This window comes from Alexandromys fortis, unplaced genomic scaffold, assembly GCF_014885135.2.
Source record: "Alexandromys fortis isolate MF-2015 unplaced genomic scaffold, M_Fortis_MF-2015_v1.1 scaffold_32, whole genome shotgun sequence".
Lineage (NCBI taxonomy): Eukaryota > Metazoa > Chordata > Mammalia > Rodentia > Cricetidae > Alexandromys > Alexandromys fortis.
The window spans coordinates 8,044,168-8,071,206 of record NW_026067938.1 but is presented as its reverse complement, the minus strand read 5'-3'; the positions used below and the strand labels follow the sequence as shown (position 1 = coordinate 8,071,206).

The 27,039-nt window shown below is 42.4% G+C and overlaps 1 protein-coding gene across 21 annotated transcripts in view; it reads left to right on the top strand.

The window, feature by feature from the left end:
• Sorbs2 (sorbin and SH3 domain containing 2) overlaps positions 1-27,039 on the top strand; it is a 300,031-nt gene that overhangs the window by 86,778 nt on the left and 186,214 nt on the right. For 12 of the 21 annotated variants that reach the window (XM_050147358.1, XM_050147356.1, XM_050147362.1 and 9 more), the window contains exon 1: positions 13,704-13,866. The exons of 1 other annotated variant lie outside the window; for it this stretch is intronic. The gene's annotated coding sequence lies outside the window, so the exon portion shown is untranslated. Of the gene's footprint in view, positions 1-13,702; positions 13,867-14,113; positions 14,136-21,409; positions 21,581-22,431; positions 23,085-27,039 lie in introns of those variants that run through there. 8 more of the 21 variants (XM_050147351.1, XM_050147349.1, XM_050147348.1 and 5 more) reach the window with 6 other exon arrangements.

Sequence of the window (27,039 nt, the reverse complement as noted above, 5' to 3'; positions counted from 1 at the left end):
TCAAGCGCAGTGTAGTAAGCAGACATTTTCTTCCAACCCAGGTGCATTTGCTGAAGGACTCCATGAAGAATCCGTCTTGTGATTGTCTTTTCATCTGAGTTTTTTTTTTTTAATAAGATTATCTAACAGGAGAGTTTTACAGTCAGCAATCCCCCCTGAGAAGTAAGACACATTCAAGCCCCCACATAGACTGCTTCAAGAGCATGGTTGATGCTCAGCTTCCCCAGTCCAGCTGTGCCTATGAAGAAATGGAATTGCAATTTGCAGGGAAGGCTTTGGCTTCCAGTGGTGTTTCTTTGGACGTGTGCTTCTCCAGCAACAAGTGGCTGACAGCCTCTGTTAGAGTCAACAATCTGCATAAATTTAATTATCTGGACATTTTCGAAAGTAACAAGCTTACTTGGATTTACATAATTTTAGTTTGTGCACATAATTTTTTTTTTCTCAAAAACTATGAAAGTTGGCTCCCGTGTCTTGTGATGGTTGCTGAGAGAGAAATCAGCCCACACTCTTTCCCTTTACTTGTTAACTGAACGCCCCTGGAGGGAAAAATGTTGCTCAAAATTTGTAGAAAAAAACTCAAACAACAAGATTTAAAATCTTTCCGTCCTTTATTTTTTTTCAAGCAACACTCAAATGAAATTTATGGAAGCATGATCTAATATTCTTTTGACAAATTATTTTTCTTCTGTAATTTAGATTCCTTAGGAGAAAATGTCATGTTTATGTAATATGGGAAGTGGTTTTGTTTCATTTTCTACTAAGTAGGTCAGTTAAAATCTGAACACCATTGAAATGGATGGGTCTTTTATTTTTCTGTGGTTAAGCAACAATTCTATATTTAAATGTATGTTTTATTTCATTCCATCTTATTTGTAAGATGATTGGAAATTACTTTTCGAAGACATCCTATAATATGTTTTACATCTCTGGATATTAGTTGTATTTTATGACTGTGGAAAACATTCAAACTTTGTAAATTGCCTTGAAAAACAGTAAGATAGACACTAGGAAAAGGATTTTGTTTTGTTTTGTTTTTTGTTTAGTTTTTGTTTAGTTTTTGTTTTCAGACAGGGTTTCTTTATGTAGCCCTGGCTATCCTGGAACTCACTCTGTAGACCAAGCTGGCCTCAAACTCAGAGATTTATTCCATCATTATTCCTTATATTTACTCCATATATAGATTAATTCTAGAGCTATTTGTTGAGAATGTATTCTGTGATAGGAACTGGTTTGCTTGCTACAGGCTTACACTCCCTGAGCTGTTGGTCTGGTAAAGGATACACATACTCCTTAGGTGATGAGGAAACATCACTCGGCTTCAAGTGTTATATTCTACTGTATTTTAGTTCTTCATTAGTTCTTCAATAGACTGGTAGTGAGGACTGTTGATTAAATGTTCCATATAAATATGAAATTTAATTTCTTGTTACCTGAATTAGATTCCCTGTGTGAATCATGACCAAAACATATGAATTAGATGCTAAAATTTTTATTTTACATGTGGAGAAATTATAATATGTAGACTCTACTTATCAAACTATAAGGTGACCATATTTTTATATTTCATACATATTTGTAACTTATTACACCAGCTATTTCTCTTCCAAACCACTTGGTTAAAAAAAATCATGCTAAAGATGCATTTTAATTATAGTGCTTTATGGCACTCATTACTTGATTGCTTACATTTAGAATAGTTTTAATTAGGTGGACACAGAAGCAAGGTATTACAGGGTGATAATCCCAGCCACTGTGAACGTGATGTTACTTAATTGATTTGAAATGCCATCTTCCAGAATGCATAACCATTGCTAGATTTTGAGGAACAAAAAAGGGACAGTGACCTACCGGAGAAAAGAATGCTATGGCTAAGCCAATCAGTCACTTATCAGCCTGCTATTGTTACTGTGCCAAACCGCCATGTTCACATTGCTTGGGCATGATGTGACTGGTTGTGTTCTGGTCAGACAGCAATGATAAAGATAAAGCAATGTCGTCATTCTCCGTGGCTAACTTACACCTTGTTCTCCAGAATTAGTTACTGAGGAAAGTGTAAAAACCAAGCACACATTCCAGCTAGATACAATGGTGCCCTTAATGCTCGGTCACAGCCAGAAAGACCTTATGAATACAAGTTCTGCTGAGGTCCTTTCTGAGAAGGAAACAGCTTCATTGAAACAGTGAAGTCTCAAGGCAATGTTAACCTTCACCTTACAGTGACTTCAGACTAATGCTTAACAATTTGTTGAGAAGTGGCTCCCATCTTCAGATAAGGAAGGAGATTAATATTTTCTCAAAATTCTTAATGGAAAAGATCCCATAATTTTCAACAAGAATGCTTGGAACAAATTGAGTTGGCAGAAGAAAGGTTTTAAAGGTAACCCTATACAAATATGCTTCTGGGTAAACCTTCAGCCAAAAGAGTCACACCTGGAGAAAAAAGATCAACCTAAGTTTGGGATAAGGATAAGAGTAAGAAACAAAAATAAATAAATTAAATAAATAGATAAGTAAGTAAATGTTTAAAAATGGGATAATTTTTTTGCCATCAACTCTTCGAATGGCATTTTGATAAACAATAACCAAAATGAATCATGGCTGTACCAAGATGTCCATGCCCTTTTTATTTGTCACAAATAATATTTTTTTACTACTAAGGCAAAAATATAAGAGTCACTTCATCTATAAGCAGCCAAAATGGATAGAGATCAAATAGGTAAATTCAATTGTTTGATAATTTCACTAGAGTTGATCTGGTTGGGCTAATGCTTTAGCAATTTATATACACTGGGTGGGTATCTTAGGGAAAGAAACATCCTAAAATATAAGAATGCAACACAGTTATATATGATATGCACATATAACATATGTGTAATATATACTCATTATCACACATTTCTATGTAGAGTTCAGACCATGGCTGCTGGTTTTGAAATCTCACTTCCTGCCTGGATTGTAAGCAAAGGAAAAACTACATGCAAAATGGCAAAATTGATAGAAGCTAGGATGCCCTAAGTGGACACATTCGAAGAAGTTGCTTTGCAAGGTATTAATATGAAGAGAACAAATATCTCTGAGTTTCAATTTTTATCAAAGTCTCTTTTTGTCATGACAAGGTTGAGAATATTTATAACCAGAAAACAAAGGTGATTGGTATGTGTTGAACCCAATGGTTTGCTCTTCCTTTGTTGAATCTGCCACGGGGTAAGCAAGGTACTGTTACTGATGCTAACGCAGAAATGAAAGAGCTGAGGTCTTGCTAACTTCAATCTGACTCAATTGTCCCTAGTTAGAAAAACAAGGAATATGTTTCCTTAGTTGTTTGCTTTCATGCTTTGGAACAGGATATCACTGTATAACGCAGCCTGTCTTTCAACTCACTCCCAATCCTCCTGCCTCAGCCCCCAGAGTGCTAAGATTAGAGGGGAAAGACAGTTTGCCAGATTCAGGGAATAAACTTTAAAAACCACTAATGGTGTCACAGAGTGAGTTGAGAGAACAGGGTCTAGGGACTCAAGAGAACCATGTTCTAGTCTAACCTACGATTCTTTTTTTTTAAATATTTATTTATTTATTATGTATACAATATTCTGTCTGTGTATATGTCTGCAGGCCAGAAGAGGGCACCAGACCTCATTCCAGATGGTTGTGAGCCACCATGTGGTTGCTGGGAATTGAACTCAGGACCTTTGGAAGAGCAGGCAATGCTCTTAACCACTGAGCCATCTCTCCAGCCCCCTAACCTACGATTCTTTGAGGATGGGTGCTGAGTCCTTACACAGTCCCAGGGACTTTACCTGATGGGGCAGGGAGGGAAATGAAGAAAAGACGAGTAGATGAATGAACAGAAACATGGACACAGAAAAGTCTGGACTCTCAGATGAGAAGCCACAGCACCCCAGAAACTCAAAGTGTTTATTACGTACAGTTGGACAGGGGTATGGAGTCACTGCACACAGTGGGATCAAGGAGGCAGGTTTTATGGTGTGCAGCTGAATCAAGGAGCCATCCCAATCTGGGTAGAAGCAGTCTTTCTTTGTAGGGGAGCAGTCTTCAGGAGGTAAATATTTGGTTGCAGGAGAAAGCTATGGTGTTTATTTTTTTACACACTCTGTTAGAATTCTTACTCAGACCCCCAGAATCTGCCATCCCACTGAGGCTCAGCTGGGAAAGACTTGTCCACAACTGTGGGGCTGGGCACTGGAGTCCTACACATGGTCACGTCTGTGTGGCAACATCACCCACTCAGGGCTTCGTTCACTTTTGCTTCCTCCACTCAAATGATAGGTATTATCTGCGTGACCCTTCTGGGCAATTCTTAAATTCTCAGTTGGCTCCTTTATAGAGGAATTGGCTCACATATGAAGAAAGGAAGTGTTGACTCAATATATGATCACCAACAAATTGTGGGATCCCTTTTAGTCCCATCCATATTTCCCCCCTCATTTTCAACTTCATTTCCGGAATCTCCTCTGTTTCCCAGAATGATTTGAAATAGCCTAATAAAAGATATACTGCCTAAGACCTTTAAAGATAAGAGGTTGAGGGTGGTATACTTGAGGTGAAAATAACTGTTTCCTCACCTTGGAACTCAAACTGAAAGTTTGTGCAGAAATGGAGCCCCTGCTTGATTGACTTCACCCCACCTGCCCCCTTTTTTTCTGCCCCATTTGGCCAGAGCAGTCTGCTTCGATGGGGAGTCTGGGAGGGAAGAAGAGCAAAGCCCAAAACACCAACTCGGTTTCTAGTTGTGTTTAATTGTCCAGTCATTCAGGGTCTAGATGAGTGCCTTAAATCTGTTCCAGAGACCGCGAGCCAAACCCTCAAACAGCAGAAAACCTTGGGGTTTCCAGAACAAAGAGGTTTTGTTATCAGGTGAAATCTGAAAGGTTCTGTGGAATGGAGAGTCACAACAGCTCTTAAAATAAGTAGGGGATCTAAAAATAAAAGGCTGGGAATGGGGGGGATCAAAAGAAGCAAGGCCCAATAAAGCACAAACACCCACACAGCAGCACCAGTGAGCCTTGGCCTACTCCTGGTTACTGGGCACAAGAGAGAATAGGCTCACTCAGAGTCACAGAAACCCAGTTTAGTGAAGTCCTAACTGCCCCAGGGAGGTCGTTTGTTTAGAGTTTAGACAGAGTCATTTGATAAGAAAAGAATCTGAGAGGACCAGTGAGAAAGGTAAAAAATTAACCAGGCGCCCCAGCGCAGGCTAAGACAGTCCTGTTAGACCTTCAAAGCAGAAGACCGGTTAGTGCCAGCGAGACCCCAGCCTGAGGCAGTCTTCCTTAGGCTTCAGGCACTTTTACTTTCTGCCGAGAAGCTCACAGCTAAAAGCCAGACCAGGTTCCACTTTACAGATCAAAAGGAGGCTTTTACCAACACATTACAGACAATGCTCTAAGTTCTTCAATGCTTATAAATATGTTTGCTCAGCAGCTTCCTCCTGGAACTTCCCTGTTTGCAGACTTAAGTCAGAAGTTAGGCATATATGGAGCTATTTGTTTGGGGAAAAAAAATGTGCTTTTCTCAGGGGGAGTGACGGCGCGTACACACCTGTGATCCTAGCCCTAAGGGGGTTGCAGTGGGAAGGCGGCAAGTTCAAGGCCAGTCTGGGCTACAGAACAAGTTCTGGAGTACGTAGTGGGGTCTTGTCTCAAAACCCCAGGGGCTGGGGGTGTAGCTCAGTGATAGAGCACTGGCCAAGCAAAGGAAAACAAGCAAACAAAACAACAACAACAACAAAGAAAAGCAAGCATCCCCCTGTGGTCCTAAAGTGTGTTATTTCTCTTCTGCGTGGTTAACATACAGAATTCCCTGATGGGAAAGTTCTAATAGCATGATGGTTCTTCCTCTAAATTATGCCCTGAGGCATCTGGATGGACAAACAAAATGTGTTTAATTAATCTCATTTCTTTTCTTTTTTTTTCCCGCCCTGAGTGTCTTTCGATCTGTGTGTCTGGATGAATGGCAGTCACCAAGGGAATAGGAAGAGATATAGGGACTCGAGTAGCGTGAGCTTTAATATGAGGAAAAACGAAAAGACTAATGTGGACATAATCAAATGATCTCTAATTACCACGGTGCCTCTTAAAATTCTGTCAGAGCTGGAGTTGACGACCCTTGAGGACGCTCAGGAAATCTGACATCTGAACTCAGTTCAGAGACAATCCGTGCGGGGATGTTGAAGTCATCTTACCTGGGGATCTGAATCTGCAAATGAGATTATTTGTTTTAATCTGCTTAAAAGTTGAGTGGAAACACGATTCTGGATCGTGTGGAAGCGTGGCTTGCCGAGGTAACTGGCTGATAATGAGAAACAGCTGGTCTTCTTTATGATAGATTTTCACAGCTGAGAGGAGGCGCTCACATTTTCTAAATAAATACTGTGTGGTGAAAACCGGGGGTGCAACTTCTAAAACAGTTCATCTCTTCTTCCCTTGGTGAGCAGGATGCTCCATCTGCTTCATCCAGTCCTCCTAATTCCCTTCCCTGGGGTGCTCGTGAGTCTAGCGAGCTTGACCATGGGGGATGGAAAGAGAAATTAATTTCTCTCCACTTTAAAACTGTTTTCCTAAAGGTTTGTGTTGTTCTGGTCGATGTTTTTATTAAGTGTGTGTGTGTGTGTGTGAGAGAGAGAGAGAGAGAGAGAGAGAGAGAGAGAGAGAGAGAGAGACAGAGAGAGAGACAGAGAGAGAGAGAGAGACAGAGAGAGAGAGAGAGAGACAGAGAGAGATAGAGGGAGAGAGAAACATACACACAGAGGTCATTTTAATAGCACTTCAAAAGAAAAATCCTTCAACAAGTCTCCACCAAGATCTCAATATTTTCAAATTTTCAAGCAGAGACAAAACTGTATTGTACATAAGTCTACACAGAATCTGTCACTAGCATTCGAAAAAAAAAAGAATTCACTGTGTTAATGGATGATTACAAGAGATTTGGCTTAATGCTTTATTTCTCACCCTCATCACTCCATTCACACATGAAGGGTACATACTAGTGTTTTTAACATGAAACCACCTAGAGGGAGAGACCTTACAGCACGAAAGACATTTGTCAAATCCTTCCTACATGGGATAGAAAACCCATGAGGTGATTGTCACCGTTCAAGAAGGTAGGCCAAGGAGCAAGGCCAAGCACTGGTTTTGAAAACATTGCAGATCATTACAAAAAGGAACTGGGCACATTTCGGAACAAAGGACTGTTCAAAAACATGTATGTGTTCACGGAAGGTAGATCAATTCTTTTTTTTTTTTTTTTTTTTTTTTTTTGGTTTTTCGAGACAGGGTTTCTCTGTGGCTTTGGAGCCTGTCCTGGAACTAGCTCTTGTAGACCAGGCTGGTCTCGAACTCACAGAGATCCGCCTGCCTCTGCCTCCCGAGTGCTGGGATTAAAGGCGTGCGCCACCATCGCCCGGCCAGGTAGATCAATTCTTATCTGGGTTGTCTCATAGTGCATCAATGAGAACAAAAGTAACAGACAACCTGGGAGAGTAGGTTCAGCCCCAACAGGTTGAAAATGCAGAGAGTGCGTCTTTACAGGGATTGGGCCACCGAGTTGGAACTACACAATGTTTGACAGAGTTGCTACGGAGCCCTTAATCACAAGGTGGTACTTTAACCAATTGACCTGCCGAGCCGTCCCCTGCCCTGGGGTCTATCATGTACTACGTGGAATGGAAGCTACAGCAGTTAGTGTGGAAAGGAGAGAGTTTGAAGGAATCGGTGTACAGCGTGTGCCTCTGGACCGTTGCGGCAGATGGTAGACGCAAGCCTCCTTGGGGTCCTTCAAGGTTCAGCTATAACGTGTGCTTCCGGTCACGGCAACTGTGTCTTTTCTTTCTTCTTGGGATATGGAAAGGAAATAAAATGACTGTGTGCCCTTAAGGACAGGACTACCTCACGGTCTGCCGAGGTCCAGATGTGTTAGTGATATTTCCCTCCATAACTCCTTTTCAGAACCAAGGTGCTTATGTTTCCAGTACTAGGGGGCCTTGTCTTCACTTTGGACAAACTGGAAGGGTCATCTCAGTCCCCTAGCTGCCTGTGGCCTCTGTTAAACCCTGTGGTGGTCAATTTGATTGACAGCTTGATGATATCTAGAACCACCTAGGAGGCTGGCCCCTGGTAATTCAGTGAGGAAGCTTCTAGATTGAGTTAATTGAGGTGGCAAGAAGCACGTTAAATATGGTCTATAGCACTAGCATCTCCCCCCACATCTAACTATGAATACAATGTGACCTCACGTTCCTGCCACCAGGTCTCCTCCACCATGATGGGATACATCCCTCAAACGATTTACCAAAATAGACCCTTCCCTCTAAAGGTGCTTCTGCCGGAGTTTTGTCCCAGAAACAAGCTAAGTCACCAACACAAAGTCTCATCAGAGGTTGTCTTTCCTCCTTGCCCAGTTTTCCCTGTCCCATTCCTTTACAGACATAAACTCCCTTCAGGAAAGTCTTTCTTCATGGGTTTCTAGAAAACCGACCTAAGACGGTAGAAATGATGATGGTGCTGATGAGGGCACTGTGGGGGAGGGGAGAGGCGCAATGGACACAGGGATGATGGAAATGGCATTCCATGCACATTGTTCTCTGCATTTCTGGGTGGGCAGAGCCCTAACTTTTCCCAGTCTATAAATAAGGGAACTAAGTAACATGAAACATGGCTCATATATAAAGACAGATCTGACGGTAAATCTCATCGCTTTCAATTTGAATGCTGTTTCACCCGATTTCTGTGCCTAACACATCACAGAACTCAAAACGTATTCGCCGAATAAATGAGCTGATTTCAAGGACTCTTTGTACTTCACTCTACCCTGAAAACTGGGGGGTGGGGGCAGGAGGGGAGTAATATACTCAGAGGTCCTGCTTTGCAAGATGATCAGGGTTCCAAACATTTTCAACTATTTGGTTCCACAGATTTTATATTCACTGGCTCGCAAGAACAATTTGCTTTATTTAGAAAATGTAGTGGCAAAGAGAAACATATTTAAAAGAATACGGGAGTAACTCTGAGGTCTTGGCCTGTGCTGCCCTTGGCTTCTAGGTATGTGTTTATCACAGACCAGCAGAACCTGAAGAACAAGTATTAGTACTCACTGAGTACTTCAGCTAGGTGAGTGCACTTCACGGGCCACTCAAGGTAAAACAGCCTTTCCAAGAAGTCCTCACTGTAAAGAAACCCTTCAGAGAAAAGCCCCCAGCGTGACTGAGTGGAGGAGCACCAAGCACTGTGTGTGGCCAAAGCACTGACTAGGGGAGGTGACAAGAAAAGAATTCTGTCTGAGTCCGAATTTGCTGAGGCTTCTGGTTAAAACACGGCCAACACTGTTTTTCCCCACTTGGGTTTGACTTGAATGAAGTTGTTTGGTTTGTGTAGCCGGAGGAGTTAAAGGCTGGAGGGCCAGCTGGTTTAATTAACTATAGAAAGACTCCCCGCCACGACCCGGGATATTTCACCCTGCAGGAGAGCTAGGTGAAGACGTTTGCACAGCTGAGAGAGGAGCTGTTGAGCAAGGGAGGTGGCCTGCTGCAACTGAGAAGAAATAAACCCGATTCTTTCTTCACAAGCCCATGTAAAGAAAGGTTAGAAATAGAAATTTGTTTCTTCTGCCCCAGGAGCAACCCTGTAGTCTGGAATTCAAGGGATGATTGTGGCTAGTAAGAAACCTAGTCTATGCCTTGGAATAGTGTTTTCTCTCCTCTGCTCGGAGGAGGCGGAAAAGGGGATGGTACATCCTCACCCAGCAGAATCGCTGCTGTCACTTCGGTGACAAAGATACATTTGTTAACTTAGAGAGGTATTTTTAAAAATGCATTTCATCCAAGTTTGGTGTGTTGTGGGGACCTTCAGAAATGAAGCCTCAAAGACCTAGGAAAAGCTACTTATGCTAAGAGGACAATAGGGAATGGACCGTTACGCAGAAACGTGATTGGATGAGAGAGAATGAAGCAATGTGTGATGGGTGGGGGAAGGGCTGCCTGCTCAGATTTCCAGGTCTCTGTGCAGCATTCCTTACCAAGGGGCAGCAACTCCCCAGAGTCAGGATCTTCTAGGAAGGAGGGAGAAGAGAGAAAACAATCTTCTTAATTTTATGGATTGCTTTGAGGAGTTGTCAAAAACCTACCCAATGTGGGGTGGTGGCGGCGCACACCTTTAACATCAGCACTTTGGGAGGCAGAAGCGGGCACAGGTCTGTGAGCTCAAGGCCAGTCTGGTCTACAGAGAGCTCCAGCACAGTCAGGGCTACACAGAGAATCCTAACCAGCACACTCAGCTCTCCTCCGTCACTAATCGTATAACCAATTTTTTACTTATTGAGAGTGGCATTGTGCCACGGGGCACGCCCATGGATTTGTTGCTGCTTTTCTTCATTTAGGACACAATACGAACATCTTTTGTGCTTTGAGTTTGAAATCTTTGTGTGTGAGTGGGTGTATGCATGTATAGGACAGAAAGTCAACATTGGGTGTCTTTCTCAATCACTTTACACCTTATTTTTTTTCCAAGGTTTACTTATTTTTATTTTATGTGTGTGAGTGTGAGGGCTTTACTGGCATGTGTGCACGTGTCTGGTGTCTGTGGGGGAACTGGGATTGCTGAGAGTTGTGAGCCACCAAGTAGGTGCTGGGAACTAAACTCGGGTTCTCTGTAGAGCAGCAAGTAGTCTTAACCATTGAGCCATCTCTTCAGCCCTCTGCCTTATTTTTTGAGCTAGGGCCTCTCAATGAACCTGTAGCTCACTAATTTTGCTAGACTGGCTATGATATGCCTGTCATCTATCTCCCTGATGCTTGAATTTAGGAGGTTTTCTGTTGTTGTTGTTGTTTTGTTTTTTTCTTTAGTTTGAGTGCTGTGGATCAGACTCTGGTCACTCCTCATACTCCACACTTTTCTGAGGTAGCAGGTAGCTCTCTCCCCAGCCCTGTGGTGAGTCTTCAACCCCGAGCATCTCCCATGCTGTGAGGCACAGAAATGGGATTCCCTTGCTATGTAAATCACCACCATGTTTCTAAAGTCTTCTATCTAAACGTGATCAGATTCCCAGCCATCTTCTCTCTCAAAAGACTTTACCATGCCTCTATGATACTAGGACATGCATGGTTTGCACTTTAACTTCCCAGAAAAGAAGAATAATTTCAACCACAGTGGTGACCAGCCTTGTTGTGCTCATCCAAGAAAACTCACCAAATGCAAGAAGAAGATGTGGAAACAAAAGCAGGTCACTGACTTAGAAGTGCTCCAATGTTCACACACTGGGGTTTGTGAATGCTTTCAGAATACCAGCATCCTAGAATTGTTAAAATGGTGCAGGCTGACCTTCTGCTATTTCCTCTCTCTCCTCCTCCTCTTCCTCCTCCTCCTCCTCCTCCTCCTCTTCCTCCTCCTTCTCCTCCTCCTTCTCTTCCTTTTCCTCCTCCTCTTCCACCTCCTCTTCTGCTTCTTCTTCCTTCCATTCTGGGAACTGAACCCCTATCTTCTGGAAGAACAGGCCACATTCTAAACTGGTAATCCATCCCTTTCCCACCACCCCAGTATTTTACTTCTATTGATTCCGAAATGTCAAACCTTGAAAAGCACTAGATAGAGAATATTGCCATTCAAAACAGTTCAACTGTGTATGTAAATAATTTTAGGAATATCTTCACCTAGTAATTTCAAGTCTTTCTTGTACACAGAGTGATAGATGGGGAAATGTGATCTAAATGCATTTGAGAAAGCTCTCCCAACAAACAGTAATAAAAATTCCAAGGTACAAAAGAACATTGTGTTATACTTTCATTGGCAGCATGTGTTTTTTTTTCTTTTTCATTTCAGTAGAACATAAAATATCAGTATGTCTCATAATCTGAGCTTTTCATTTTGTTGCAACTTTTTTGGCACCTAAAATAAATACCTTACATGGAGAATGTCTCCAACAGATGTCTGATAACAACGATGGGTAATAAAAGCAGCCGAAATATAAAGCCCTGTGTGTTGTTCTACAACTTATCACCTAGGTAAATGCTCCCCAAGGCCTTCTTTCTAAAACACAAATACAGGCTAGACATAGTGACATACTTCTCAAATCATAACACTCAGGAGGCAGAAACAGGAGGATGAGAGGTTCAAAGTTATCCTCAGCTATCTAGCAAGGTGCTGGCTAGCCGACCCTGTCTCAAAAAGGGGGGGGGGGTAGTGGTGTTACATCTCTGTTATTGTTGTTGTGGTGGTGGTGGTGGTGATGTGTGTTCGTGTTTATCTCATGATATAAGGGATGGAGCGATGGTCTGGCTGTTGATTAAGAGTGGGTATTCTCTGATTTCAATCAGAGTGCAGGGACAGCATTCATGACTGTGCTTTCAAACTGTGAGCCCAAATAAGCCTTCCTCCTTCTGGCTGCTTCTTGTCAGGTATTCCATTACAGAATGAGAGAGGCAATGATCTATCTGTCCATTTCTTTCAACAGGAGGCACATTAACGATCTTGTTGCTTTTTTCTTTTTAAACCTCTGTTCTAGGTTGATCTAATTTTTACAAATTCGACATCTGTACCCACCACAATCTGCTCACATTATAGCAATGTAATAAAAATGAGAAATGAAGCACCGAAGAACACATAAAAACCATTTAATCCAGTTAGTTGCCATAACTACTATTGTCAGAGTCAGGCAATATCCCCTAAGGCACAAAAGGGTTAAGCCGTTCCCATAAGATGACATGGCTGATGCTAGCGTAAAGGCTGGATCTGGGCAATGTATTCACTTATCCAACTGGGATACAGGTGTGAAACTTGGATGTGGAGTGGCCCAGGCTCAGCTGCTTGAGTCCCTGTTGGGACACCTGCAGGACACCCTGATGAACCAGTGTCCCACCACACTAGAAGGGATACTTCATCATCCTATCAAATCAACCCTGCCGATTCTCTGATAATGCCCAGCCCGGTCAACAACACAGGAGCTTCCCAGAGACTTATTTCAAGGCAGCAAAGAGGTTATCAATATGTGACCCCCCCACCTCCCCCACCGCCAGCAGTTCACTAGATGAAGGCTCCCATGACAGTGAGAGATGCCGTCTTGGAAGCCCCGCCATTATCACCTGGTGATGGTCACCTACCTAAAGCCGTTCTCTTTCCCTCCATCCACAGCACATCTCTCTCTATTACCACTGATGATGACCCTGGCTAAGAGACACCATCTGCAAGCTTCACTTGTGGTTAGAGCTTGATCAGGAGCCATCAGGAGCGCTGGATGGAGGGCGTGGGAAGGTCCTCGAAACAGACCAAGGTGGAGATGTAGCTCAGTGGTAGACCCTTGACTGGCATGAGCAGGACGCATAGTTCATTTTTCCTGACTGTATACACTGCCATCCGCAGGCCTTTTCCTGAGCATCTCCGGCATCCAGTGTGGCCTTCAGCTGTTTTCTGATTTGGTATTGGGCTACTGGACCCTGAAGCTCATAGGATAGTGTGTATACTGCGGCTCCATCTTTCTTTGATGATTGAATCTCAGCATCGATTATCAGCAGTGTTGTATCAGAAGCATTTATATCTGAAGGGTAAAAGGTGATGCTTCTTATTTTCATTTTTCTGGGCATTTGCACATTTGGCTGCTGCAGGATTTGGCCTTTGCCTCCTCGGCATAGACAAACCCTGCCAAGTTTCACCCTGTCCCTCATAGTTTGTTTCAAGGGCTCCGGTGAAACCAACAGCATTTGTTTAAAAGCCTTTCTTGCCAGACTTTGTTTGCTGAAGCTGACGGTTCGTTACTGATTCAACACTCCTGGGAGGACAGAGCCTGGGGTTGCTTCTGAGCTGGAACTATGACCGGCAGCCTGTGGCTACCTGGGAGGCATTGTTTCCACTGGGGACGATGGTAAGTGGAAAAGACCACTCGAGATACAATCCAGATGTGGTCTGAGTGCCTCTGCTAAAAGGAAGTGTGACTCCCTTCCAGGAAAGGGACCCCTGCCACTCTCCTCTTCCCTGGTCACTTTTCAAGCTGTTTCTAAGGAAACACAAAAGGTCACTCTCAGTGAGTTCAGGTACAGCGTTCCCTGTGCTTCTGGCAAACTTCCAGGGTGGGTCTCGCTGCAGCTCTCTGGTCTGGATCTGGGCCTAGCAAAGCTTCTTTGTACTCAACAGGTTAGTTCTTGGAACTGGAAGGGGTGGGTGGGTGGATAGTATAATTGTGGGTTAGTTGTGTTGTTATTGAATAACGACCCCCACCTCACCTCCACCCCCAGCTCCTCCTGACACATATAAATGCAGCCTGCACAATGAAACTCCCCTTTCAGCGGCTGCAAACACAGTCATTTGCAATGGCCAGAGCTTGGTAGGGCTGGCTGTTTAGAGGAACCTTGTTATTACGGGGGGGGGGGGGGGCGCAAGAGCAGCTTAGGCCTTGCTAACTCTACTTCCTGTACCGCTTGTCCCCCTTCCCCACAACTTCTCCTTCAGGATGAGGCCAGAGTTCTGGTTATTCAGCATGGGATAGTCTTCTACGGTGCACACACAGCAGTGTTATGTACCTAGATTGCTTCATGTCAAGTCTTTACAAAGTTTTATCTTGCTCTCGCTGGCATTTTCGCCATTTCTGCTGTGATAAGATTTTGTTCCTCTGTGATGGTTTTCTTAATTTGGACGTATTTGGTATGTGGATTTCTGAGAAGCTTTCCCTAGGCTGGTCTGGTTTGGGGACAGGACATAGGAATGCCACTCTGGGTGTTAAAGGGGATCAGGATTCTTTGCTGACTATGAAGGCAGGAACTCAACAGTACAGGCGAGGCGGTCTCTACTTTCCAGCATAGTCTCTTGGAGCATGGAATCTCCAACCAAAGCCAGTTTGCTTTCACTTTCAGTCCCCAACCTACTTCCTGATCCTATCCAAGGTGACCCTTGCTAAACTTCCCATCAAGGTCCCACTTAGGATGCACGTTGTTCCTGTCATTGTGCAAATGACTGCACATGTAAGACCTTAGAGCAACCTTTGGCCCATTCCATTTGGTATTAGGAATTAGGAACATCTACACAAGCTTTATAAAACTCTGTTATTCCATCAAACAAAACACACTCCGGCTTCATTCCCCACAGTAAGCCTTACAAAGAGCTTCTTTGTTACACTAGGGACGGGATCTTTTGGTAGAACCCAGTGATGGAGGACCTAGAATACGTGTGTGCGAAGAGCGTGTTGATCTAAGCAACAATGCTCTCATTGAGTTTTTACAGCCAAGAAGGAACCAGATCAAAAAGGATTTTAACTGGGGAACCGGTGGATAAGTGGCTTGTGATCGAGGCACTGGGGAAGCAGCAAACACAGGGAAACAGCAATTGTTTTCAAGAAGGTTTGAAATTATCTCAACGCTTTTGTACCAAATTAGCCCTTTAACGAGAACAATATTATTACCTTTGTTATTCCGTAATTTTATCGATCTTCATTTTTAACTGTACTAGTACGCTACATCCGAGCAATTAACTTTGACCATGAAACCACATCTGTTGCAGACACTACATTTTATTCCATTTAAAGGCTTTGTAACCTGGAAAGAAAAGCTTCAAACATATAAAAAAAAAAAAAACATAAAAAAATTTGCAAAATAAAATTAAAGCATCCTTCACGTATGATTCACCAGGTGTTGTTACTATGTTCCATATTTGTATTGTCTTCATTTAAAGAGAGATAATAGCTAATAGATAATCTTAGATAGATAGGTAGATGATAGGTAGATTATGGATAGGTAAGTAGATAGTAGACAGACAAAGATAGATGATAGATATGGATTGTGCATTGGTATAACTTAGTTCTTAGATAGGTGATAGATAGGTAAGTGATAGGTAGAAGATAGTTAGGTTCTAGATAATATAAATTTGTATATGGTATAGCAGCTCTTAAAAATAGATGGCAGGCCGAGTGCTTTTAAACCCAGCACTCAGGAGGCAGAGGCAGGAGGATCTCTGTGAGTTCGAGACCAGCCTGGTCTATAAGAGCTAGTTCCAGAACAGGCTCCAAAAGCTACAGAGAAACCCTGTCTTGAAAAACCAAAAGGAAAAAATATAGATGGCAGATAGTGACATTGTCTAACCTAACTGTTTTATCTAATATTATTTCTAAGCATACAGTGTATTTGTTTTAGAAAGCCATGTTCTAGTGATATAGTACATGTTTTTATATAAGAACATGATGTTCAAGTGGAAATTTCCACCCCATTCCTCATTTCATTTCTAATAAATCCAAAAAGTTAGTGTACACATCATCTTTATATGTCAATGGTGAACATCTTATTAACTTTTAATGACATTACAAATGTAACTATGATGTTTAGATATATAGAAATTTGAAAATATTTTGTGACCATATTGCTATGTTTCAACAGGAAAATGGGCAAACCTGTCAATAGGAAGTTGACAGATGAGGTTGACCTAAAAGATTCCCAAATAAAGAGATGTTCAGTTTTGTTAGTAACTACAGAGATGCAAAAGAAAAACCATAATAAATGATGACTTTGTAGCTACTACACTGACAAAATAAAACCAGGAAAATGAAATGATAACACACATCCTCACTAATGAGACCAAAACAGAGGGCTGCCAGGTTCAAGGCATGAGCAATGTGGAAAACATCTCATCTCCTCACAATGAAAGATGAGCTAGAAAGTCCAGATTTGCCTTCTTGAAAGCCTGTACATGTTCACCAGAAGAAGAAGAGTGAGAGATGGGAATTAGAACAGACCCATAGGACAAGAGAGATCTTGCTAAGCCACACCAGAGTTTGAGGAGAAAGGTTTTGATATAAAGCAAAAGCCAATGGGAACCCAAGCTTTTATACAGATCTGTACTTAGCAAGCCCTCTGCAACCTTGGGTTCAACATTGGCAGATTCAGCTCATCACAAATAAAAGGTATTCACAAATTGCTTCTGTAGGTGGAGTGTTCCTGACCTGACAGCCACTTTCAAATAAACACAGTGGGGCTTATCAATTGTAAATGCTCAGCCAATAGTTCAGGCTTATTACTAACTAGCTCTTATAACTTAACCCATTTCTATTTATCTATGTGCTGGCCCAAGGCTCATGGCTTTTATCTCCACCCCATTTTTTGTGTCTGACTCATTCTCTATCCCACTGGTGACTCTTCTGACTCTGTCCTTCCTCATTCCTTCATTCTCAGATTGGCTTTCCTGCCTATCTTTATCCCATTCAGCTACTGGCCAGTCAGCTTGTTTTTTAAGCCAATCATAGAGATATATTCACACAGTGTACAGAAGACTTTTTCCACAGCATGCTTCTGTGTGGTGTGATACATAATTCTAGTACTTAGGAGGCCGAAACAGGAGGATCCAGAGTTCAAATTTAACCTATACTACATAGAAAATTCAAGTTTATTCTGAGCTAATGAGATCCCGCCTAATTAAAAAAAAAAGAAAGTATGTGTCCAGACTTCTTAACACTATTTTCTAAATAATATGAAACAATATACATAGCATTTACATTAAATTATATGTATATGAATACAACATTTTATATAAAGGACTTGAATATCTGATGATTATGTTTGTTCTGGAACCAATCTCCAGTGGTTGACAAGGGGCAACTCTTTATTTTTCTTTACTTATTTCTAATTTAACTAACATTTGTAAATTAATTTTACACAACAACCACTTTCCCCTCCCTCCTCTCCTCCAATCCCTCCCCCTTTCCCACATACCCCTCTTCATCTTCTCCTCTTCCATCTCCATTCAGAAAGGGACAGGCCTCCCATGGGCTTGCACAAAGCATGGCACATCAAGTTGAGGTAGGACCAAGCTCCTCCCCTTATACCAAGGTGGGGCCAGGTAATCCAGCATGGGGAACAAGTTACCAAAAGTCAGCCAAGCGCTGGGAAAAGGTCCTGCTCTCACTGTTAAAAGCCTTACTAGGAGACCAAGCTACACGATTGCCACACACATGCAGAGGACCTGGGTTGGTCCTGTACAGGCTCCTTGACTGCGTTCATGAGCGTCTGTGAGCTTCAGTGAGCTCAGATCAGCTTAACTGTCTCTGTGAGTTCCCCCATCATAACTTGCCCTAGCTGGTACAATTCCTCCTCCCTTCTTTCAGCAAGACTCTTGGAGCTCAGTGCCATGCCTTTCTGTGGTCTCTGCCTCTGCTTCCATCAGTTAATGGATAAAGTATCTCTGATGGCAATTAGGGAAGTCGCCAATCTACTTACAGTAGATGGCCAGTTCAGGCACTCTGTCCACCATTGCTAGGAGTCTTAGCTAGGGTCATCCTTGTGGATTCCTGGGACTTTCCCTGGCACTAGGTTTCTCCCTAACCCCACAATACCTGCTCCTCATCAAGCCATCTCTTTCATTACTCTTCCCCCCCATTCTGTCTCCAATACATCACTCAACTCGCCAAACCCACTCCTTCTAATTCCCATCCCTCCATACCCCCCAACTCCCAGTTTATCCAGGAGATCTTTTCTATTTCCCCTTCCCAGGGAAATCCATGCATCCCTCTATGGGTCCCTCTTGTTATCTAGTCTATCTGGGGCTGTGGATTACAAGTTTGTCATTCTATTCTTTACTGCTAATAACCATCTATGAGTGAGTGCATACTATGCTTGATGCTTGTCTTTCTGGATCTGGGTTACCTTACTCAGAATGCTTTTTTTTCTAGTTCCTGTAAATTTCATGAAGTAATCGCTTTTTACAGCTGAGTGGTACTCCACTGTGTAAATGTACCACATCTTCCTTACCCATTCTTCAGTTGAGGGGCATCTAGGTTGTTCCAAGGTTCTGCCTATTATGAATAAAGCTGCTAACCACAATCCCAGAAAACTTAGACAACAATACAGACTAAGAGAGACTTACATAGATATAATCCACATGGGAAGTAGAAAGTATAAAAAGATAAGATCTCCTGAGTAAATTGGGAGCATGGGGACTTTGGGGGAGGGTTGAAGGGGAGAGGGGAGAGGCAGGGAGGGGAGCAGAGAAAAATGTAGAGCTCAATAAATAGCAATAAAAAATTCACACAAAAAATAAATAATGCTGCTATGAACATACTAGGTGTCCTTGTGGTATGATTGTACAACTTTTGAGTATATGCCTAAAATTGGTCTTAAGGTAGATTGAGTCCCAGTTTTCTAAGAGACCACTATACTGCGTTCCAAAGTGACTGTACAAGTTTGCACTCCCACCAGCAGTGGAGGAGTGTTCCCCTTACTCCATATCCTCTGCAACAAAAGCTGCCCTCAGTATATTTTTGACCTTAGTCATTCTGACAAGTGTAAGACGGTATCTGAGAGTCTTTTTGATTTGCATTTCCCTGATGACTAAGGGTGTTGCATAATTTAAGTGTCTTTTGGCCATTTGAGATTCTTCTGTTGAAAATTCTCTGTTTAGATCTGTACCCCATCTGTAATCCATTTTTTTAAATTGGATTATTTGGTATTTTGATGTTTAGCTTCTTGAGTTCTTTATATATTTTAGAGATCAGCCCTCTGTCAGATGTGGGGGTGGTGAAGATCTTTTCCCATTCTGTAGGCTGCTGTTTTATCTTACTGACTGTATCCTTTGACTTACAGAAGCTTCTCAGTTTCAGGAGGTCCCATTTATTGATTGTTGCATTCAGTGTCTGTGCCACTGTGTTATATTCAGGTAGTAGTCTCCTGTACCAATGAATTCAAGTCTACTTCCCATTTTCTCTTCTATCACGTTCAGTGTAACTATATTTATGTTGGGGTCTTTGATACACCTGGACTAAAGTTTTGTGTGGAGTGATAGATATGGATCTATTTTCATTCTCCTACATGTTGACATCAAGCTATACCAGCAGCATTTATTGAAGAGATTTTCTTTTTTCTGTCATATAATTTTGGCTTCTTGTTAAAAATCGGGTGTTCATAGGTGTGTGGATTAATGTTGGAGTCTTTAATTCAATTTCATTGATCCACCTGTCTGTTTTGTACCAATACCAAACCATTTTTCTTACTATAGCTCTCTAGTAAAGTTTGAAGTCAGGGATGGTGATGCCTTCAGAAGCTCCTTTATTGTATAGGATGGACAACTTTTTAATAATTGATAGAGATGCTTAACAGACACCATGGGGTAACAAAATAGCAAATGATTTGTCTCAGTTCCCACCAGCCTTTTCCAGTCCCATACAATGTGGGGGCTCCAAGCTCTCTCTTTAGAGCAAGAACTGTTTGTGCTGTAATGGAAGCAGGAGATGAGCCAAAAAGGAAGAAGACCCCTGAATCCCTAAAGAAAATGACTTTGATGATTCCTATGCCCAACTATACAATCCATGTAGGTGGGATAAAGATGTGCCAAACCACTCAAAAATCCAAAATTAGAATATTTCTTGGTATCTTTTTAGAAAGTGTCAACATTTAATCGGAATCACTTCAGTTTTTCTGAAATGATATCATCCATAAATGCATGATGTGCAAACGTGAGTTGAAATGCAGAATGCTCATGAAGTCTGAGAGTATTGTAGGACATTTTTCACCAATAAGGAATCCACATGTAATGACATACACCTGCAGCCACTCAACAAGCTGAAGCATGAGGATTCCTTGAGTTCAGATGTTGGAGACCAGTCAAGGCAACAGAGTTAGACGCCATCTTACATTCAAGAATATATATGTATTGGGATACAATATTCAAGTACAGAAGACAATAGTGTATGGGCCAGATTGACTTTCAGGCAGTAACAGAGGAAAACTGTTCATTAGTAAAAAAGGTGTGACAAGTCCCCAGACAATAGAGGCAGATCTCAGGCACAGTGTGGGCACTAGGGTGGCCTCTACATGTGTCACTGGTGTGGTCTCTGTTTGAGCAAGATGTTCATAGTTAGATAAAGAGACAGTGTGGAACCTAAGTTAAAGATGCTGAGTAGGGGTTCAGTAAAGAACCTGTCTCAGAAAACAGAAATATCCAAAGGTCCAGGAAGCATGTTTTTTGTTGTTGTTTTGTTTTTTTGTTTTTGCTACTCAAGATGTTGACATTTGAGACTGAAGAGCAGACATGCTCAAGGAATTGTAGTGACCTATTTGGGACTCGCAAACTCAGCTATTTGATCAGACAAAGACTTCAGTGATGAGAAAAAGTGGGGGACTCGAACCCAGCAGAAAGGTCCACTCAGTCTTTCTTACGGGACTTACCGATCCTGTGCAAGTCAATAAGAGCTGCTTGGACAGGAAGAGGAAATGGAATCCCCAAATCTACGGCCATAGGATTCCTATCATACTGACCCCGGGAGTGACTACAGAAGGTCGGAACGCTAGCGTGGGCAGCAAAATGCAATACTTAACAAAACATAATGTCTCCTAGCCAACGCAACTTGTCTGTTTACAAGTCCAAAGTGCTAACACATGATTTCAAACAGAGGGCTAGGAGCAAACATAAGTAGGACGCTACTTTGAAAATATCTCAAGTAGAACACGGCTGGTGACAGTACTTAAAGAGTAGGAAAGTCTGGAGGAGGAGGGGGGGAGTTTTAGAAGATTTAAATTGTTAATGGCGTTAGCCTAGCCAAGGGAGATGCCTTGAGGAGATGGGCTTTTGAAAAAGTCTGGAATGCAGTCCAAATTCCTGCCTTGAAGGTAAAGCTTAAATTCTCAAGGGATTTTTTGTTTGTTTGTTTGTTTGTTTGTTTGTTTTTCCAGACGGGGTTTCTCTGTAGCTTTGGTGCCTGTCCTGGAACTAGCTCTTGTAGACCAGGCTGGCCTCGAACTCACAGAGATCCGCCTGCCTCTGCCTCCCGAGTGCTGGAAATAAAGGCGTGCACCACCACCACTAGGCCTTGGTTTGGATTTTGAAAAGTAATTTAAAATTAAAAATAAAGTATAATTGAGTTAGAGAGAGTTTCCCACGGGAATAGCAATAGAACTTTCTTTAAAAAAAATTCTCCTTTAAACTGTGTGATGTATTAAGATATTAAATACAGTCTATAGATAAATGGATAATTCAGAAGCAATAAACCAGCTCCTCTGACTAGACTATTATTTGGACTAGATATAACGTAAGATTCACGGGGCTTTGCTTGAATTAAGTTAGCTATAGGATTGTCATTGGAAAACAAAAACCACAGCTGCCCCCATTCAGCAGGTCTCCTTCCAGCCCCTTCTATGACTCCAAGGTCAAACCTGTTTTTGCCCATGGTTCCAATTAGTGCCCTCTCCGGAGATATGCATATTTTTAACCTGGATAGATGCGAATGCAGCTTCCCTTCCTCGATCTCACGGCGTAAGACTGACATATACAAAAGTTCCCCAGAAAAGCTGAGTGCTTGCGTGTGGGGGGAGGGGGAGTGTAGGGGAGGGGAGGGATCAGGGCGCTTGCGCTCTCGACGAAACATTTAGAAAGGTAACAGAAGCTGCCCCCCTTCGAAAAATGACGAGTTTGATAAAAAAAAAAAAAAGAAATTAACAAGCTGTGTCGTGCGCTGCACATGATCAGCCATGCTTGCTAAGTCTGTCTGTTGGTTGTTGCTATGGCTACGAAAAGCTAGTGGAACCCAATGAGCTGTCGCAGCAGCGCGGAGAGGACCAGCCATTTTACTTATGGAAAGCAGTGTGGCATAGAGCTTCATGGTGGAAGAAGCATTTTTTTTTTAAATCTCTTGAAAGAAGAGAGCCACAATGGGCATGCTAGTGCACAATCATTGCAGCCACGTGTGCCTGCAAGCTGCCCCTGCGACAAGCTGTTGACTGCTGTTGCAATTAGCTGATTGGAGAACGGGGAATGCAGGGTGATAATGCCGCGTATCAGCTCGCGAGCAGCAGCAGGAAAGGGTTTTGTCTCGGGAAGGCAAGCCTTCCCCGCACAGTTATCTCGGCAGCTCCCCAACTGAGAGAACCGGGGCTTTGAAAAGAGGGTGCCTCCCTCTGCTAGCACAGGTCCTGCGCGAGGCTGCTGCTCGCAGGTCTGGGAAAGCAGGTGTGTGCTCGGATGGGCACTGGGCTGGAACGCAGGCAGCCGCTCTCGGCTCTCGGGTTCACCTGCTTCCTGTGAAGAGACTGTTAGCTCGGAGCATCTGCTCCCGCTCCCGCACGCTGAAGCGGAGGCTGAGAAAGGGGCTCCGGGCTTCCCACTTGACTGACGGAGGTAAGCTTTTTCCCTCTTTTGAAAGCTCGGCATAAAAAGAACTTGAAGCCAAAACTTAACCTGACATTTTTATATTGGTCGTTGTGACCTGAAATTAAGGAGGAAACGCGCACATTACTTTCACAAAATAATGTTTAAGATACAGAGTTTAACTCTCTTTGAGTTGAGGTTCCAGAAATTGTGTGATAAAGAAAAGAGGCGCTGCTGTTTTCTTTTAGGATTTAAAATAACTGTTTACTGTTTTAACAGACTATGATGGCTTGTCTTTCTGGATAGACCTGATAGCCAATAACCTTTCTCTCCAACAGAACAATGGATTCTTTTGTGACTTGCCCTTTGACACGTTAAAAGAACTGCACAGTAAACCGACTGCATGCAAGCTGGGAAGCGTTTGTTTTTTAGCCTCATAAATGTTTTAATTCTTAACACCTATGTACACTTTTAAAGCGAGGAATTCTGTTTCCTATGTAAGTCGTAGTAGCTAGTGGAGTCTGTACTTGCTTACTCTAAACCAAATGGCCTGGTGGGCTGTTTGATTTAGTCCTCGGCAGTTATAGAGCAAACACTTTAGGTACTGCAAGTTGCTCACACCTCCTCTTGCAATATCCTGCATGCCGGGCTACCCCAGAGCACAACACCCCCATTGTACTCCCCAGGCTCGGAATCCAGGGAAAGAAAAGAGGTGAATTATCTGCACTGAACCCCAGTACAGCTATAGGAAAACTTCTCTCGCACTTTTTTTTTCTCACAAGTAGCTAGAAATTCACAGGATAGTGAAAACAAACAAACAACAACAATAACAACAACAAAAATACCACATTCTTCCTACAGATCCACACACCAATAATGGGGATTATGTCTGTCGCTGGCCATTGCCTGAAAATGGCACAGACTTTGAATTGAAAGGGGTATTGCCCCTTCGTGAGCATTTCTTTGGTGGATAGTCTCTTAGGAACAAGCTGGTACGCTGAGTTCAAACTGATCAGTCAAATCAAACTCCCCTGGCAAGGAAAGGGCCAAGAGATGATTACATTCTGCCTTAGCACCCTTTCAGCTGCCCTGAGTCAGTTTGGTGGCTGGAGGACCAGGAATGTCGGATTAGCCATAATGCTGTTAGAAATACTTACTGAAAATCATCTGGCTGGAAACTTCTGATAACTCGTCTCTACCAGCCAAAGATGGAGCTGATCATGAAAATTGCAAATAAAAAGTAACTGTGATCTTTTCCCAAGAAGTAGTTTATTCTTTATTACTGTCTTTTTCTCGCAAAGTACAGATCGCATAAGGAGTCTCCTAATATTGTTAGTTGGAATGTTTTCACTGATACGTGCGAACACGTATCACCTGTTTCAAACGTTCGCGCAGCCTCAGAGCCAATTATAAAGTGTAAGAAGGGGCTGTCTGTTCAGGACATAAAGATTTAGACTAAGAACCATCAGTGTAGAGGAGCGTGAGCACGTGTTGGATATGAAAGCATGCAAACATGATTCTGAGTTCACATGGGCTCAGGTGATGGAATCGTCCTTCACTTAGTTTAGTTTTCAAGGAAAAGTAAACGAATAGACTTTTAACATTAAGACAGCTTCTGTGAATACCAATCTCAGCCGTGTAAATGAAGACAAAATGAACGGTAAAAAGGAGCCCCTTGCAATGTCACTTCCTTTGGTGACACCGCCAAAGGAGTTCTTAGATTAACACTGGGAACACACCCGAGGCAAGGGACTAATTCTCTATGAGTTTCTCTTGGCGTAACTTTTAGAACCGGTTGGAGAAACACCTACTGCACACCACTCGGGTGGCGTGCCCTGTTGCTTTTGCAGTATCTTTATGGGGGACAAGAACATGTGAGCACCCAGGAAAACAGGCACACAGGCTCGTTACCCCTGCTCTGTTTTCCTATGACGCTCACCAGTTAAGATGGCAGCTACAGGGAGGAACATGCCCAAGCCAACATCAGCAGCAACTGTTACTTGATCAGTTCTAAGAATGGAGTTCGGAGAGTCCTCCTCATCTGTCATCACTTTGCTGGTAGTGTTTTGTCTGGGTTTTGACTCCGTTTCTGCCGTTTTCAACTCTCCAATTGGCAAAGTCAAATATTTTATCATTTCTAAAACACACTCTCAAGCCCTGGCAAATGTGGTTGACACCCTCCGTGGTGGACTTTCCCTTTAACTCTCCCAGCGGCGCAGGTCATTTTCAGGGGCCCTTGAGAATCCAGCAAGGACGCCCCACCCAGACTGTTCCTTACCACATCCAGCACCCCATGGCTCTTTTTCTGTCCACGGTATCATCTTGCATTTGCCTCTGCTCACAGGTTCCAGTCTTACAGGCCTCTGATTCTACAGAACTTTGTACAGCATTTAGAACCTAACATTCAGAGATTGTGTTGATAAGTTCGGGCTTCACTATTGGCTACTGTCAATATAGCCATGATCTAGTATTGCCTTTCATCAGAGAAACTCAGAACATAATGAAATAAAATAAACTAGAAAGAGCATCAACTTCTTGGTTATGAAAATGTCACTCTGGAATCACAGTTTTATAAAAGCAATGGCTATCTTGTATTAAATAGTCATTTTCTGAAAGAAAAACTTTAACTTTTAAAAAAGAATTTCTTTTTTAAAAAAATTTAAAAAGTAAACATTCCTGCTTGGGATTTGCTCTAAGTCAACTTTTGACTGGAAACTGAATATAATATAAGGTGCTTAGGAAGCAACTTTTCATATTGAAGCTGAGAAAGAGAAGAGGTTTTTAGCTGAAGGGGGACTAAGGAATTGGAGTGCAGCGTCGAGTAGCCAAGCTCCTTTCCATTTTCCTAAATAAACCTGGAAGGTTACAGGCGTCCTCATCAGTAGCTCACTGATGCCCCGCCCCTTTCCTCCTAAGGTGAGCTCCTACAAGAGAAAGGGGGGGGGGCTGTGGCTCCAGCTGTAGACCTGGCTTTAACAGAGACTTACCTTTCCCCCCAGATAATGGCATAATTATTATTTTAAAAAATATCCTAATTACTGTTATTGTGAGGAAATTGCTAGAATGCTGTCATCCACGGGAGTGATGCATCAGGAACTCTTGTGTACAATCCCCTGTCTCTTAAGGTATCCACGTTCAAGGCAAAAGCAGTCATTAGTTTGGTATGAATGTTTTGCCCAGAAAGTAGCTCAGATCAGAAAGTTCAAAATAGCTCGATGTTTCCAATGAGAAAAAAAAAATGTTAGGAAATATTTAAATTCGTATTTCTAGACATTCTAATGTCTACACCACATTTGAATCTTGTAATAGAAACGAGTTATGTTCCTCGTGATTGTGCTGGGTTCTAATGGCTTGTGTTAGCTATCTTCCAGCTGGTGCTGATGTATAGCATGCTATAATTAAATAGTAGATAAAGCTTGATATTCATCTTAAAGGCTAGTTAATTATCTTGCGTCACATATAGTTACTAGATTTTAGGAAACATCATCTCATCATTCTCTATATTTTATATTTAACATTTTTACATTACACATAAAAGTATCTGGTAGTATAATGATTGGCCCTTGCATTTTGCCGTGGAGAATAGATGACTGCGTTTGATAATTTTCTGAAAGCTGTACAAAAGGACAAAAATTATTCTTGGTACAGATATGTGTATTCTAAACCATCCCTGTCAAAAGTTCTACTGAGTGCTCTATCTAGGTCGTTTCTGAAAATGCTAAGGCACGTGTATTCAGCTATAGGAGCACGCTTCTGTGGCTGTTGATCTCTAAAAATGGCCCCATCACTCTGATTCAGCTCGAGTTCAATCAAGGTGATGCTAGTTGGGCAGAGAATGAAGTTCCTGCTAAGACAGGGCTGGGGAGGGCATCCGTTGTGACATACTTATATAGAATGACGTCACACTCTTCAGTCTTCAAAACAGAAATGTACTAGCTCATTAAATAGGAAACTTAGCCAAAAGGCGTGACTTTCTTGTCCCCAT